This window comes from Choloepus didactylus, chromosome 9 (genome assembly GCF_015220235.1).
Source record: "Choloepus didactylus isolate mChoDid1 chromosome 9, mChoDid1.pri, whole genome shotgun sequence".
Classification (NCBI taxonomy): domain Eukaryota; kingdom Metazoa; phylum Chordata; class Mammalia; order Pilosa; family Megalonychidae; genus Choloepus; species Choloepus didactylus.
Genome location: NC_051315.1, coordinates 113,313,196 through 113,327,240, shown reverse-complemented (window position 1 = coordinate 113,327,240; position 14,045 = coordinate 113,313,196). Strand labels below are relative to the sequence as shown.

Genomic DNA, 14,045 nt, shown 5'->3' with positions numbered 1-14,045 from the left:
CCAGATAGGACTGTTGGCCCTGTCCAGTCGCAGGTACCAGAAGGAAGCAAGACAATTTGTAGGAAGTTATTCCAAAGTGCAAATCCCCTGAGCTACAAGGTCCAGAGTGGGGATCCTGCTTGCCAGAGTTTAAGGACCATACTAGCTGCATGCATTTTTAATATGCAGTTAGGGGATGTTGACTTGGAGGATACATTTAGTTAGGGTTTAGTGAACTATGATTATCTGGTTTGCAGTCACTTCCATGCATAATTAAGTTACCACTAGCCATCCCAATGTACAAATGTGTCCACTGTGTCAACTCACCCAGCACCATGATACAAAAGTGTGGGCCAGAGGCCTTGTGATGATATGACACTTACTCCAGAAGAATGCGGGTAGTGGAGGACAAATAAGGTTTGAAAACATGGAGCCAGAAGTTAGTCTGTAGAAAATTCTTTCAATCTTAACATCTCATTTACAAAAGACACATGATAGAAGTTTTCCCAAAGTTGACGACAATCTTTACAATTTGTATGAAATCATCACTAACAACATATGAAACCAAAGAAACTTCTATACACAATAAGAAATGAGTATAGAATAATCATGCTAAAGGAAAGACTGCAGTATCTTATTTTCTATACATAAAATATTACAAAATCACTGTCACACATTGAGCCAAAAGAGTATGCAATGAAAAATTCATATAAAGTATTAAAGAGGTATGTGAGTCAGTCCATTAATAAATCTATTACACGTTCTGGATTTGTGATGTTTATGGCATTTATCACCTTTTTCAATATGTAACTTACTGTGATTTCTCTTCTCATTCTAAGTGAATATTTACTTTCATGTCTAATTTTTAAAAAGAGGACCCTAAAAATGGCATATGCTTTAGAGCTCACAAAACCAAATCCATCCCTATTTATAAGGACATCTTACACACTTCGAAATAGCTGACTTGTCAGTTAAAGTATGTCATAGGCTATAAAAAAGACACGTGAATTTATGTGTTCCTCTGGGGTAGGAACTGCGATATTTACTCCCCAAAAGGAACCGTTCACACTCAGCATCAAATAAATATGTATATTCTTATCAAAAGAGACTTTCACCAGATGTAAACGTAACTCACAAATAATCCTTAACCTCTTCGTTCTGACTGTCAGAACACTGAATAACCACTCTATGCCTGGCAGAGTTCCTGTTCCTTGAGAATTCATTTAATTCCTCGGCAAGGTTTACATTAATTTCATCTTTGTCTTCCTACCAGGAATTCTCTGGGGAGAAGTTCCTAAAGTTTTCAGGGCTGCTGAGGCCAGCTGTGCAGGGCTGGGCTGAGGGCCAATGTGTGCAAATACGTGGAAGGTCGCTGGGTCAGCAGAATCCTGGCTGGATTTTGCTCAGGGCATGTCCTCTGAGGGGCAGGTCTACACTTCATCACTAGGGAAACCGCCTCCCACAGCCACAAAGAATAGAGAGGACCAGAAAAACACACCGCAGTGGGATTTGGGCTCTTGAGTTTAGAGTGGTCACTTCTTAGTGCAGCAGATGGAAGAGAAGAAGAGGATACCAAGGGGAGATATTAGAAAGCTGGAACACTTCAGAGCTAATCTTACATAATCCGATTTAAAGACAGATTTTTATGGGACGAGGCAGGAGCAAGACAAGGCGCATCCTGTTGCTATCAATATGAAAAGAATGAGTTACTAAGAGAAACTTACACTAGATTTAGCTTCCACAGCTAAATCCGCTCTTATTCTCTGAATTTGTGTTGGGCAAGATAATAAATGCTAACTGCACTCGCCAAAAAGCAAACTCTCAGTGGCTTAACAAAAGAGAAATGTATTTCTCACCTACATAAAGACCAGTATGAACGTTTGTGTGACTCTCCTCCAAGTAGTAACTCGGGAAACCAGGCAGCTTCAGTCATGTGGCTCCAGCATCTTGTATCCTTGGTGGCATTCAACACGTAGATGAGAGGGTTGAGAAAATGCAGGATCCTGCAGGACTTTCTGTGTTGGCCAGGACCGGAAGTGGGGTTCATCACGTCTGCCCACATTGCATGGCCAGATCACTTCATGTGACTCTACCTGCTGGAGGAGAGATCGGGAAATATTACTACGCACCCAGAAAGAAAAGGAATTGAGTTTGGTGCCACAAATAGTGTCACTGTAAACCACCTGCATATTGAGTTTCTGTGTCAGTTCCTCACATACCAAGAGAGACATTTATATGCTGGGGAAACTTTTAACATCTCCACTTACTGCTGACAATCATTTATTTGACCCTAAGCTTTAAATATAGAAAGGTTAGAATATGATGGGTGTGATTATTCTTTTGTTTAAGTCGATGGATTGAACATCTCGTCTCAATTTATTTTTAGGCTGATATTTGCTACGTGGATTGAAGTTGATAGGGTAAATATTTAAAATTCAGAAATGTTCTCTCTTTTATCAAATCTCTTCCAGGCCTCCTCTTTGGTGTCCTTGAGATCCTCTGGCCCCATCATATTTTATTTCAGTCCAGACTCTCCCACTGGACTTTTACAAGGCCCTTGACATTAGTTGGATAAGCTAATTTGAACTGAGGTTGGTATTATCACTTCCCATTAGACATGCATTTTAACCAGAATTTTTCAGTGCTTTGGTACAGCATTTCTCCAATAAAGTTTCATTGAGGACAGGCCCTATAGATGTTGGTGGGAGTTGAACGGGTAAGATCCCTTGTCTAGCTAATCTTGGGCCTACTTACCTGGTTACATAATGTACATGAGTCCATTAAAGTTCTCAGAAAATCTTACAAAAAAAAACTTCTATTTTCTTTCTTTATTTATTCCAGTTTTCCCACACTTTTTTGACCATGGAAGTCTGTTTGGTTCCCTTGCTTGTTTTTTCTGTTTGTTTGCTTTTGCTTTTATGGTTTCATTTTTGGTTTTGTTTGTTTTTTGCATAACTCATACCCAGATCAGGAAATATTTCTAGTGTAGGGTAATTAAAGTCCCATAGAGGGCCAGCAAGGGCAATAACTGAGGCAGGGTTTTTTCTCATAGTCTCATGAAACATCCTCACGCTGCTTGTGGGGCCTTTATTGGTTTCAGATTCTCCTGCCTTCCACGGCCTGGTCCTAAATGTATGTTCTTTGTGCTCCTCTCATGAGTGCTTATCCTGTCTCCTGGACTATGTATCAATTAAAAATCAGTTACCTCCCCAACGATAAATCAATAAATTTGTAAACGATCTATCACCTGTTGGAATTCCAACCTCTCTCCCAATTGAAAGAGAAGAAAATTCACAGGCAACATCACTGTTTCCTTTAGGCAGTTCCACATCAAAAAAATTAAATCAAAAATTTAAATTATCCTACTTTGGGCTTTGCAGTTAGAGAGAAAAAAAGAATATTTTCCTCTCAGAGGGAAGGACTTTTAGACAAAAATAAAGCAAATAAATTCAATAAGCCCCCTGCCAGAAGTCCCCTTTCTCCTCCAGCTTTTCCCTGCTGGGAAAAAAAAATAAACTTTCTCTTCTGCTCTCCCTTGCTGACAGTCTCTTCTAACTGCATCAGAAAATGAAATTTAAAGTAAATAAAGGAATAAAAACAGCTGCTATGGGTGGGAAATGCAGAAATGGGCGGGTAGGACTTTTATGAGGTAGGAAAGCTCAGCATCAGCTGATCCAAAAATACACATTCAGTGGTTCTGGCGTGACTCTAATGTAATTGAAAAAAATGAGGGGTTTTGTTTCAGCGATATTTGGTGAGGACCACATCATAATGAAAACTCAAAGCTTGGTATAGAAGATTTGCCAAAACTAGTTAGTGCAAAGAAATTTAGGATAACCTTGGTTGACTGTCTCCAGTGTCTTTCTCCTACTAAGAATACATGAGGAGAACAACCACTGGGCAAACAAAAGACAACAAAAACCTGATTGTTGGAATTGCTGAAATGACCTGAAGGGTTATCTGTCCTCTGATGAGAGGTAGCTCCTTACTTGTAAGTACATTTTCCCAGAAAGTTCCTTCATTCCTCTTTCCAGTCTATTCCTTTCCCCTTACATGTGCATACATTTGCCCTAGGCAATCATTGATCTGATTTCTATCAGCAAAGATTAGTTGTGCCTATTCTAGAGCTTCTTATAAATAGAATCACACACTATATGCTGTTTTTGTTTGTTTGCTTGTTTGTTTTTGTGTCTGGCTTCTTTCTCTCAGCATAATATCTCTGATACTCTTTCATGTTGTTGAGTATAATTGAAGTTAATTGTTTTCAATGCTGTATAGAGTTCCATTGTATGAATAAACCACAATTTGTTTATTCATTCACATGTTGATGGCCATTTGAGCTGTTTCCAGTTTGGAGTTATTATGAATAAAGCTGTTGTCCACAAGCATGCTCAAGTCCCTTGGTGGTCATATGTTTTCATTTCTCCTGGATAAATATATAGGAGTGGAAATGCTAGGTTATAGGGTAAGAACATGTTTAAAATTCATAAGAAACTGCCCACCAGTTCCCCAAAGTGGTTGTACCATTTTATATTCCCACCAGAGAAGTATGAGAATTCCTATTGTTCATATCCCCACCAGCTCTTGGTGTTGTCAGTATTTTTAATTTTAATAATTTTAATGGTTCAAAATATCTCATTGTGGTTTTAATTTGCATTTCCCTGATGTTACATACCTTTTCTTGTGCATAAAAGTCATTCTAATGTCTTCTTTTTTAGAGTGTTTTCTCAAGTTTTTTTTTTAACCAATTTTTAAAAATTGGTTTGTCTTTTTACCAGTTATTTTTAACGGTTCTTCTTATATTCTGAATGAGTCTTTATGAGATATATATATATTCTCCCTGTCTGTTGATTTTCACTTTCTTAATGATGTCTTTGAAGAACATAATGTTTTTAATTTTTATGGTTTTAAAGATATTCCCTTATATTTTCTTCTAGAAACTTTACAGGTTTAGATTTCAAATTTAGGTCTATGATAAGAAGTGGTATATTTTCATTAGTTTCTTATTTGATCATCAGTTAGATGAGTGAGTTTGAGAAATGCTATTTGGGCAACTTGACTTAAGACTTGGAATGTTACAATTAGTTATTTATTAAAGCTGTAAGAATCAATAGTGTCTAAGCCTAATCTCCCTTTGTTTGTCCACCTAGAAAGTTATAAAAGAGTTTGAGCTAGGACACTTTTGACAGTTAAAAGGGGCACTATCAACAATGATACCAAGACAGGTGGCATAAACCATAGAACTGTCCCTGCAAACTCAGATATATGGCTACTCTACATTCAGATCTCCTGTGTGATATCCTTAGATATTTTCCATTAGAAGTGACCTAGTCAACAAGGGTCAACTTCTGTAGCAATGCTTGTTTATTGCAATTACTAAAACAGTATCAAGGTATCAAAAACAGTTGAAGACTGAACTCTTCAATCTTCTTTCAAAAGTCACAGTCAAGGGGCATCAGGCATGGTTTGAAAACCAAAACTCGTTTCTTGTCCATCCTTGAACACTGTTGAGACTAAACAAAGACTTTTCAGTCCTGGTGTTCCATGACTCCTTTGGGGAGCTCTTCAAAAAAGATATATTGTTACTGCTCCAGTTTGCATCACCATTTGGTTTAATTATTATTCGTAATTGTGGAATAATTAGATAAAACAATGATGTAAACCCCAGCGGAAAATAGACATCTCTTAAGAACTCTAATGTTTTCTGTCACTTAAAAGGAAAGGAGTATGACTTACTGGAGGAAAAAACTAATTAGAAAAGCAGACACAGCTTCTCCCTCTCCTCATATTTCAGGCATGCTGGCAAGTGCTCAAAAATGATCAGAGAGTGGCCTATTTCTCAAGGACCCCAGGAGAGCATGATAATTTAAATCATCATCTCAGGAAAGTGCCTTGAGCACTTGTCTTTTCCGTTTTATGATCTTCAGTCAGGAGAGAGAGTGTGGCTCTCCAAACTGGCATGGACATGCACAATATTGGCTGAAGGAAAACCGAGGTCACCCCCACACCAAAGTGAATCCAAGCAAGTTAGGATTCCTGCCAAGAGAAACACACTTGAGGAAAGCCAGAAGACAGAAATGTTTAAAACAATGCTGTCCCCCAGCAAAATGAAAACAAGACCTTTATCCAGGGACACAAATCGGCTTTCAGAAAGGCTTGACAACACAAGGAGATGAGAAGGAAGTGATTTGGATGTTCCGATGTGGGTCTCACCACTTCAAAACTCTAAGTAAATCTCTCTAAAATCCTCTGACCAGAGTTAGATCATTTTCTTTTAAAAGATAAATTTAAAGCTACAGTGACAATAAAAATCAGGTAACTTCTAAAGAAAAAATAATTTAACCCAAAAGCAAATTTTAGGACAATGACATCTCATAGAAAACTTGATTTAAATATCCCACTTTGAAAATGTAAATGTTTATGAATAAATTATAATGTGGTTGTTTGAAGATTTAAAAAAAAACACAGGAAGGGGGAAAAGAAGGAACTAGGATTGCACATCCACTAAAATGCTCTTAACTCTTTCTCCCAGCTGAGCCAATTAAATTTTCAAACTCAACAACTCGACTAAAAACAAATTTGGCCTTCCACAACTCAATTCTTGACTATAAACCAGAGTTTGTTGATGATCTTAGACCCATACTCTCCATAGCAGAACATTAAAATTTAAACTCACCTAGGCATAAATATTAATCCCAAATTAATGAGTTCCAAGAACTTCAAGCACAATCTGCTCCTCAATAGATGTCCTTTCTCCTTTACTTTCCCCTCATACTTTCATTTATGGAAACCTTGAATCCCCAGACTTGCACCAAGTTTAATAGGAATGCTTGGCCATAGAAGGAGGTGTACACTTCGGACTACCATTCCAAATCGTTGAAAAATATTTAACAAATGTCCACTAAGTAAAGGGCCCTGTGCTTGGCAGTATGACATGTAAATCAGTGGGATGGGCTACTCTGGGGAAAGGTTTCTCTGAGAATGGGGACATCAATTGAGTCTTGAAGGACAAGAGAGATGTTGAAGAAGAAGGAGCATTCTTGGCAAAGACACTTACACAAGCACACACCCAGATGCACAAAACAGTGTGAGGGGTGTCTGATCAGAGCAAGGCACGAGTGTGGTGGAGTATTGGGGGTGGGAAGGGAAAGAGGCAAGGAGTTCAGGTTGTGGGATGTTTTAGGTATCACAGAGTCTATAAGATTTCATGGTGGTGATGACTCCTTGGAAAAGCAAAGGACTGCCAGAGCTCATTACAACAGAAATGCCAAGTTATAATGAGCACAGGGCCTCTCCTACAAAAGTGCCTTAGCAGACCATCTATTTCAATTGGGTTTCTGGAAGAAAAGATTAATGGGAGCATGTATGTGGAGGGGGTACTAAATCCATATGATTATTGAAAGTTTAATGTGAATAGTAAAAAGTCAAGTCAAAAGCACTGGACCAGATTCTCCCCATTTATTCAGGCTTATAGATCAGACAAGGGATCATTTTTAACAAGGACAATAAATATAAATCCTTGTCTCTACTTGACATGATCTAAGTGACTCCTATAGAAGTCACTGTACTGAATGTTGTGGCTTTCAAATCCATGATCCACTGTTCTTCCCACCAGTAGTGTGCTGGAAAACTGGCTCTCTGAACAAAATTCCCTGATTTGTAATATTTGCCAATTTCCATGGTATAAGTACTCCTGCTGCCAATTTGAAGCTTCCAACATGAGGTCACTGAAAGTAGAGCTGGAAAGAGATGCAGAAAATCATCTCTCACAAGCTGGTAAGAGCCAGCTCAGGCACACCATTGCACCAGCTCCTAATTTTTGTCCATCTTTGACATGTACGTATCTTATAACCTATCTCCTTAGGTTCGGACTCCTTGGATATCCCAACATGAATACAGTTTAATGGGATGAACTTTTCTGTTCCAAGAGATCTCTAGAGTTTTTCCTTTTCATCCCAGGAAACATCTGTAAATCTGGAGAAAAGAAGGGCACATTGACCTTCTCCTTCCCCATCCTCACTGGTCACAAAGAGGTTGGGAAATGAAACCATGAATCAATTTAAACCCATTTCCTCCTTCTAAAGTAACAACTGAAAGCCCTTGCCTAGCAAAGGGGAGGGGGGAAATATTATTAGTTTTGAACAGAAGATAGTGTGTTGTTTTTTCTATAGCACCCCTGATGTGAAAAATTGACTCCAAAAAGCCCATCCTGGAAATCCCCTTTATTCATAAAAATTCTGCTTACTGTTTTGTATGTTTTTCTGTTCAGTATGGAATGTTTGGAAACAAATAGTGCAGTATTTGTTTTCTTTTTCTCTTCAGTAGTTCTTTTGTAATTGGTGTCATGAATTCTTTCAAATTCAAGAGAAAAAATATTTTGAGTGTTTTTGTTCTCTTTTTGTTGAAACATGGTTTAATGTTTATTATCATAATTTTGATTGCTATTTCACCACCTCAAGTGCTGTATTTTTAACTCAGTGAGCTATTATTTGGCTTATACTCACAATTTGTGCATTAATACTATTCAAGGTTATGCAATAACAATCAGAAATTATGATAATAAACACTGAACCACATTTCAACAAAATATGATAAACTCATGTGAGTTTTTTTAATTGTTTCATTAACAAAGCATCTTATGCTTCAGTGACACTTTAATCACCAAGAAATTACCCTAGAAAATATGTAATTATGTCTAGTAATTGACAGTGATTCTATATGTAACACCTCTTTATGCTCAAATAATTGCTAAAATATGACCTTTTTAAGACATGTGGTTTTAATTGATTGTATTCTGTTATTCAAATAAAAAGGTAATAAAAATATCAGTGCTAAAGTACATAAGTAATTGCAGTTCAACTGAAGACTGTTTCAGTGACCTCAAAACAATTTTTGATAATGACCAGTATTAATGAAATTATCTTGATAAATTTAGGGTAATTATTTAGGTTCCTCATTCTACCCCAATATGCTAAAATACGCTCTTTCTCTGAATGTCTTTTATAATCATTCCAGAACCTCATGCACCCTGCAGAGAAGGACATTCCCTAAGAGGCTAGGCAAAAGATCAAAATCCTTTGTTTACCAATGACCAGCCATTAAAAGAAAAAAGGAAGAGCTCCTCTCTCAAAAGCAATGCCACTCTTGGGAGAAAAATCATTTCGATTCCTTGTAGCTTTAAACTTTCAATACTTTATGATTCTATAAAATCCATTCATAACTTAGACACATTCTTTAAACCAAAAACCAGTCATTTAAAAGGGTCCCTCTCCCTGCTTCCTACTTTTTCACCTGGTAGTTTAGGTGAGCAAGAGCCTTAACTCAAGAACAGATAGACAACTCCTTCCACAAAACTCTGATGTCGGTTATTTTCCCACAGCTCCTTTCCTTCCCTGAGTCAGGGTGGAATACTTATCAGATAAGTCTCTGTCATCACACACTGCCCGTTTTGAAACTGACCAACATAGTGAATTGCTTTAATTAGCCAAAAATATACAACCTTGACTCACACGCTAACATTTTATCAATACAGCGTAATTTGAACAAAAATCAATACAGTCTTCCCCACAATAGATTGGGACTGATTTTTTTTTAACGGCTGGATTTTGCAGAACCCTGATGTCCCCTTGTAAATTTCTAGCCTCTTTTTTAAAAATGCCTTTAGGGATCATACTTCTACTGAAATTTTAGGCAAAAGCACACAAATCTAAAAATGATGATTAGAAAAAGCCTGACATTTCTACGTGATCTCAAGGAGGATTAGCAAGGGAAGCTATTTTGGAAACCATGAATCCCTAAAGATTTGGTGACCATGAATCCTTAAAGATGTGGTGATGCCCCTCAAGGGATGGTGGGAAAGAGCAGAGGACATGGGTCTTTGAGTGCTCGGCTGTTATTCAGATTTTCTCCAGATTCATGTGTCGTCCATAACGGGTGTTCTGGTTGCTTTAATTTGAAGATGCTCTCATTTCCCCTCATTTTATAGATTAGAAACTGGAGTTTTTTGAGAGAGCAACTGACTTGCCCTGAGTCACATGCCTGCTGGATGGTAGCACTTGATCTAGAATCCAGCACGTGGGACTCCCAGTCCAGTGCTCCTCTGCCTGGCAGAGGCTCCATCCTGGGACAGAAAAGTACTGCAGTGTTGTCTCATAGTCTGTGGACTGCTCTTTGGAGTTATCACTGTGTTTCCTCAGAGGGAAAATCTCTGCCAGCGAGAGATCTGAGGCAACAAGTATCCCTGAACAAAAACATTGGCCCTGAATCAGGACCCAGCTTAGTGTAATATGCCGGCGCATGTAACATAATCCTCTCTCTCTTCATCCACGCTCCAGACAATTAGACAGCCAGGCCCTTGGGAAACTGTTACTCCATATATAGGATGTTTAGATCCAGAGTGGGGCTTACTGCTTGTTATGTAGATACTTCTTCAGTACAGTGGGCTTAACAAGGACAATAATGATGCCGTGTGCCTTAAATTTACATTCTGGTCCAATCTTCTCGTTCTACGTGCAAGGTTTGCTCCTTTCTTCCTTCCATAGCTGAAGGATTCATGGTCTCCTAACCCCTGCTGCAGGAGATCGTGCTTTTTTTCACAGCATGGGAAGCCTGAGTGTTAATGCTTTTGAAAAATTTTTCCTATGTTTGTTTTCCACTTGTCTCAATAGATCCTAAGTTTGACAGCAAGCAAGGGCTTTTTATTTTTCTATGAGCTAGAAAAGTTCTCATCACTCAACAAACCCCATGAGCTTTTACATTCTCGGCACTGTGTCCTTCTTCTGACCTTAAATTTTCTCGCTGCCTGGAAATAAAGCTTTTCATGAGAATTCACAAAGCCCTGCAAGTTCAGTTTGACAATGAGACAAGCAATGCACAGGGCCGACTATTGTGAGAGGAAACTGCAACTTCCTCATCAAAAATCATTTGTTTAACATAAAACCCCCAAGTCAACTGCAAGCTAACAGACCTGCTCCCATACCAACAGCAGCTTATATTTTCTTAGGAACTCAGAGCAACAGTGACACTTAGAGAACTAAATGACTATATTTCTCTATGTGTTAGACATCCTCTCACCCCACCCCCACCCCATTGCCCACCCCACCCCCATCTCAGGGACGGTCTGTTAGGTGCAGCAGAAACTTTGCATCCCTTCTGCTACTTCTGGTTGGAATTCCATTTTAAAAACCCTAAAAGGAACAAAAAAGGAAGGAAAGGGGTGGGGACCATCAAAAAGGAGGAGGAAACCACCCTCTCCTGAGTACCCACTGGCTGGTAGGTTCTCCTAACTCTTTAATTGAGTGTGTAGTAGCTGCCAATGACTCACTAAGTCACCACCAGAAAGGAGTTTCATCTGCCTGTCATTTTCTCATCTTTCAAATTGGACCCATAACTGCATCCCTCTGCGTGGAATTGTCGTGATCTTTAAGTGAGATGAGGAATGTGAAGTGATTGGCCCAGCACTGGCACACGCTTTGTGTTCAGTAAAAGTCACTGGTGAGCATTATCAGTGACCTTTAATCTTCTCCATAATCCTGTGAAGCAGGTGTTATTCCCATTTCCAAGATGAGCACAATGAGGCTCCAAAGATAAAGGAGCTTGTGCAAGATCACACGTGCTTTGGGAAGGCAGAGCACCAGCCCCGACCCCTGAGCTAGGTTCTGTAGCATCCTGGCTCCCTAGTATATTGAAGCCTCTATGGAGAGTTTTAGTCTCCTGTGGTTTTCTGATATACGAGCAGAGAAGTGGTGCAGTTAAATCTACCCTTGGGATGTGGAGTCCTAATCCTACCCTTGGCAGGAGGGGATAGCAGAGTCCAGTCATCAAAGAGAAACTTAATCCTGATAAGTCTTTGCCCAAACCATCTCCATAGGCCCTTCCCACCCAGGGATTTGGTAGAGCACACCCCCTCGCTCATCTGTGAGATTCAGAAGCCCACCATAAAGAGGAGTCCCCAGACTGTAAATAGTTTCTCATTCAGTTTTCCACCAAGTGTGAACAGAGCTAAGGTTCAAGCCAGTGTACTTCAAATAACACCCAAGTTATTGTTCCAGATATTGTGCTCAGATATTGAAGTGGCGCAAGGACAGGTTGCAATATTTAAGACCCAAGTTCACTGTAAACAAAGAAAATCCATCAAAAACAGAACATCTCAAGAGAAATCCTCTCCAAGCTTTCATTACTGACTGCAAGGGATTAAAATCTTTCAGCTTTTTGATGGCTTGCTGTCCTCATGCACATTTACAGTGAGGTGACTTTTTTTTCAGGTGAAGGCTTACACATCCTCTGAAGCAAGCCCATTGAAAGCACGGTTGTTAAATGTGTGTGGATCTATGAGCTCATCAGTGTCATGCAACTTAGCATCCAGACCCAGCACAGTGCCAGAGAGAGAAAATGTTGTTAAAATGCCACTCTCTCAGCTGTAGCATGGACATGTTATCAAGCAGCTGCCACCAATTTAAAAGCTTTGAGCTAGCAGGCCAGGGATTTTGTGTCCTTCTAGTCTCACAAATTTAGCAGGCCTTGGGTTAAATGCTTAATCTCTTTAGGCCTCTCTTTAGCCATCTGCAAAATGGGGATAGTAACTGTCTTTCTCTCTCAGGGTTATTTTTAATTTCACATCAGAGGCCATACATAAGAAAGGGCTTTCAAAGATAAACAGTGCATAAATATAAGTTATTTCATAAACATTGAGTTCCAATGTCACATGGGGCTTTAGGAATCATCAAGATGACTAAATCAAAAGACTTTCCCTCAAGGAGCTTACCATCTAATTGAGGTGCCAAGATTAAATTCATGGAAACTGGAGAGCTACTAAGCTGCCTGAGCAAGTGCTGAAGGGAGGTATGAAGACAGAGGAGCACATTGGTCAGAGAGTCGCTAAGGACTAGAGGATGTGATGGAGCCTCTTAGAAAGAAACTGCATCTCCAGAAAGGCCCATCCAGCCACTCAACCCACCCTCATCCAAATTCTGTCCTATCACTCTCTCTCAAGGCACTTTATTCTTTTATTCCTTTATAACACATATTTCAATACATAATTATTAACTTAGTTATGTCTCACTGTTTAATAATATTCTCACCTTAAAATTACATGAGATCGGGTGGAGGTCATATTTCTTGCGCTCACCATTGTCTCCCCAACATATAACACAGTGCTTTGCAAATAAAGAGTACACAAATCACAATTAGTGAACATTTGAATAACTACATACACATATATCACTGTTTTTGCTATGGAAAAGTTTAACCAACTCTAAGTTATGAAAAAGTCAAGCATACAGAAAATTTTTAAAATTGCACCATGAACCAACTCTTACTTATGAAAAATTAAAGCGTACAGAAAATTTTAAAAAATTGTGCCATGTACAACTATATATTCATTACCTAGATTTAACTATCTTTAATACTTTTTTCACTTTTGCCAAATCTTTCATTTTTTAATCTTTTTAGATTTTATTGCTAAATCATTTGAAAGTGGCTGATGACATGATACTTCCTTACTTAAATATTTCAACACAACTCCTAAAATTAAGATCAATGCCCTACATAACCACAATACCATCAGCCAGCCTAAGAAGATTAGCAACAATTCCCTCCCTTCCTCCCGTATCCAGACAATATTCAAGTTTCCCCAACTGATGTTTAAAGCTCTTTTATTTTCAAACCAGTATATAATCAAGATGCAAATTTTGTGTTTGTTATATATCTTTTAGACTCTCTACATCTAGAACTGCCTTCCCAACATACACACTTTTATTTAATGCACTGACTTTTGAAGAACCAAGTCAATTGCATTGCAGAATGTTCTATGTCCTGGATTCCTCTTATTTCAGTGTGGTGTCATTTAACTTGTTCCTCTAGCTCCTGTATGTCCTGGAAACCAAAAGTTAGGCATAAAGGCTTGATTAGATTCAGGTTCAATATGAGATTCCAAAATAACTGGTAGGCAATGCTTCTTACTTTGTATTGCATTATCTCAGGAGGTACATGATGCCAGCCTGTCAACTTTTCAGGATGCTAAGGTTAATCACATGATTAAGATGCTGACCACTTGATCTATCCAATGT

The 14,045-nt window shown here is 38.7% G+C and overlaps 1 long non-coding RNA gene across 2 annotated transcripts in view; it reads right to left on the bottom strand.

Moving 5' to 3' along the window:
- Positions 1–1,841: 1,841 nt before the first annotated feature.
- LOC119544689 overlaps positions 1,842–14,045 on the bottom strand; it is a 102,396-nt gene continuing 90,192 nt past the window's right edge. For both annotated transcript variants that reach the window (XR_005218902.1, XR_005218903.1), the window contains exons 2-3: positions 13,059–13,133; positions 1,842–2,075 (exon numbers count right to left, since the gene is read on the bottom strand). This is a non-coding gene — a long non-coding RNA (uncharacterized LOC119544689). The remainder of the gene's footprint in view (positions 2,076–13,058; positions 13,134–14,045) is intronic.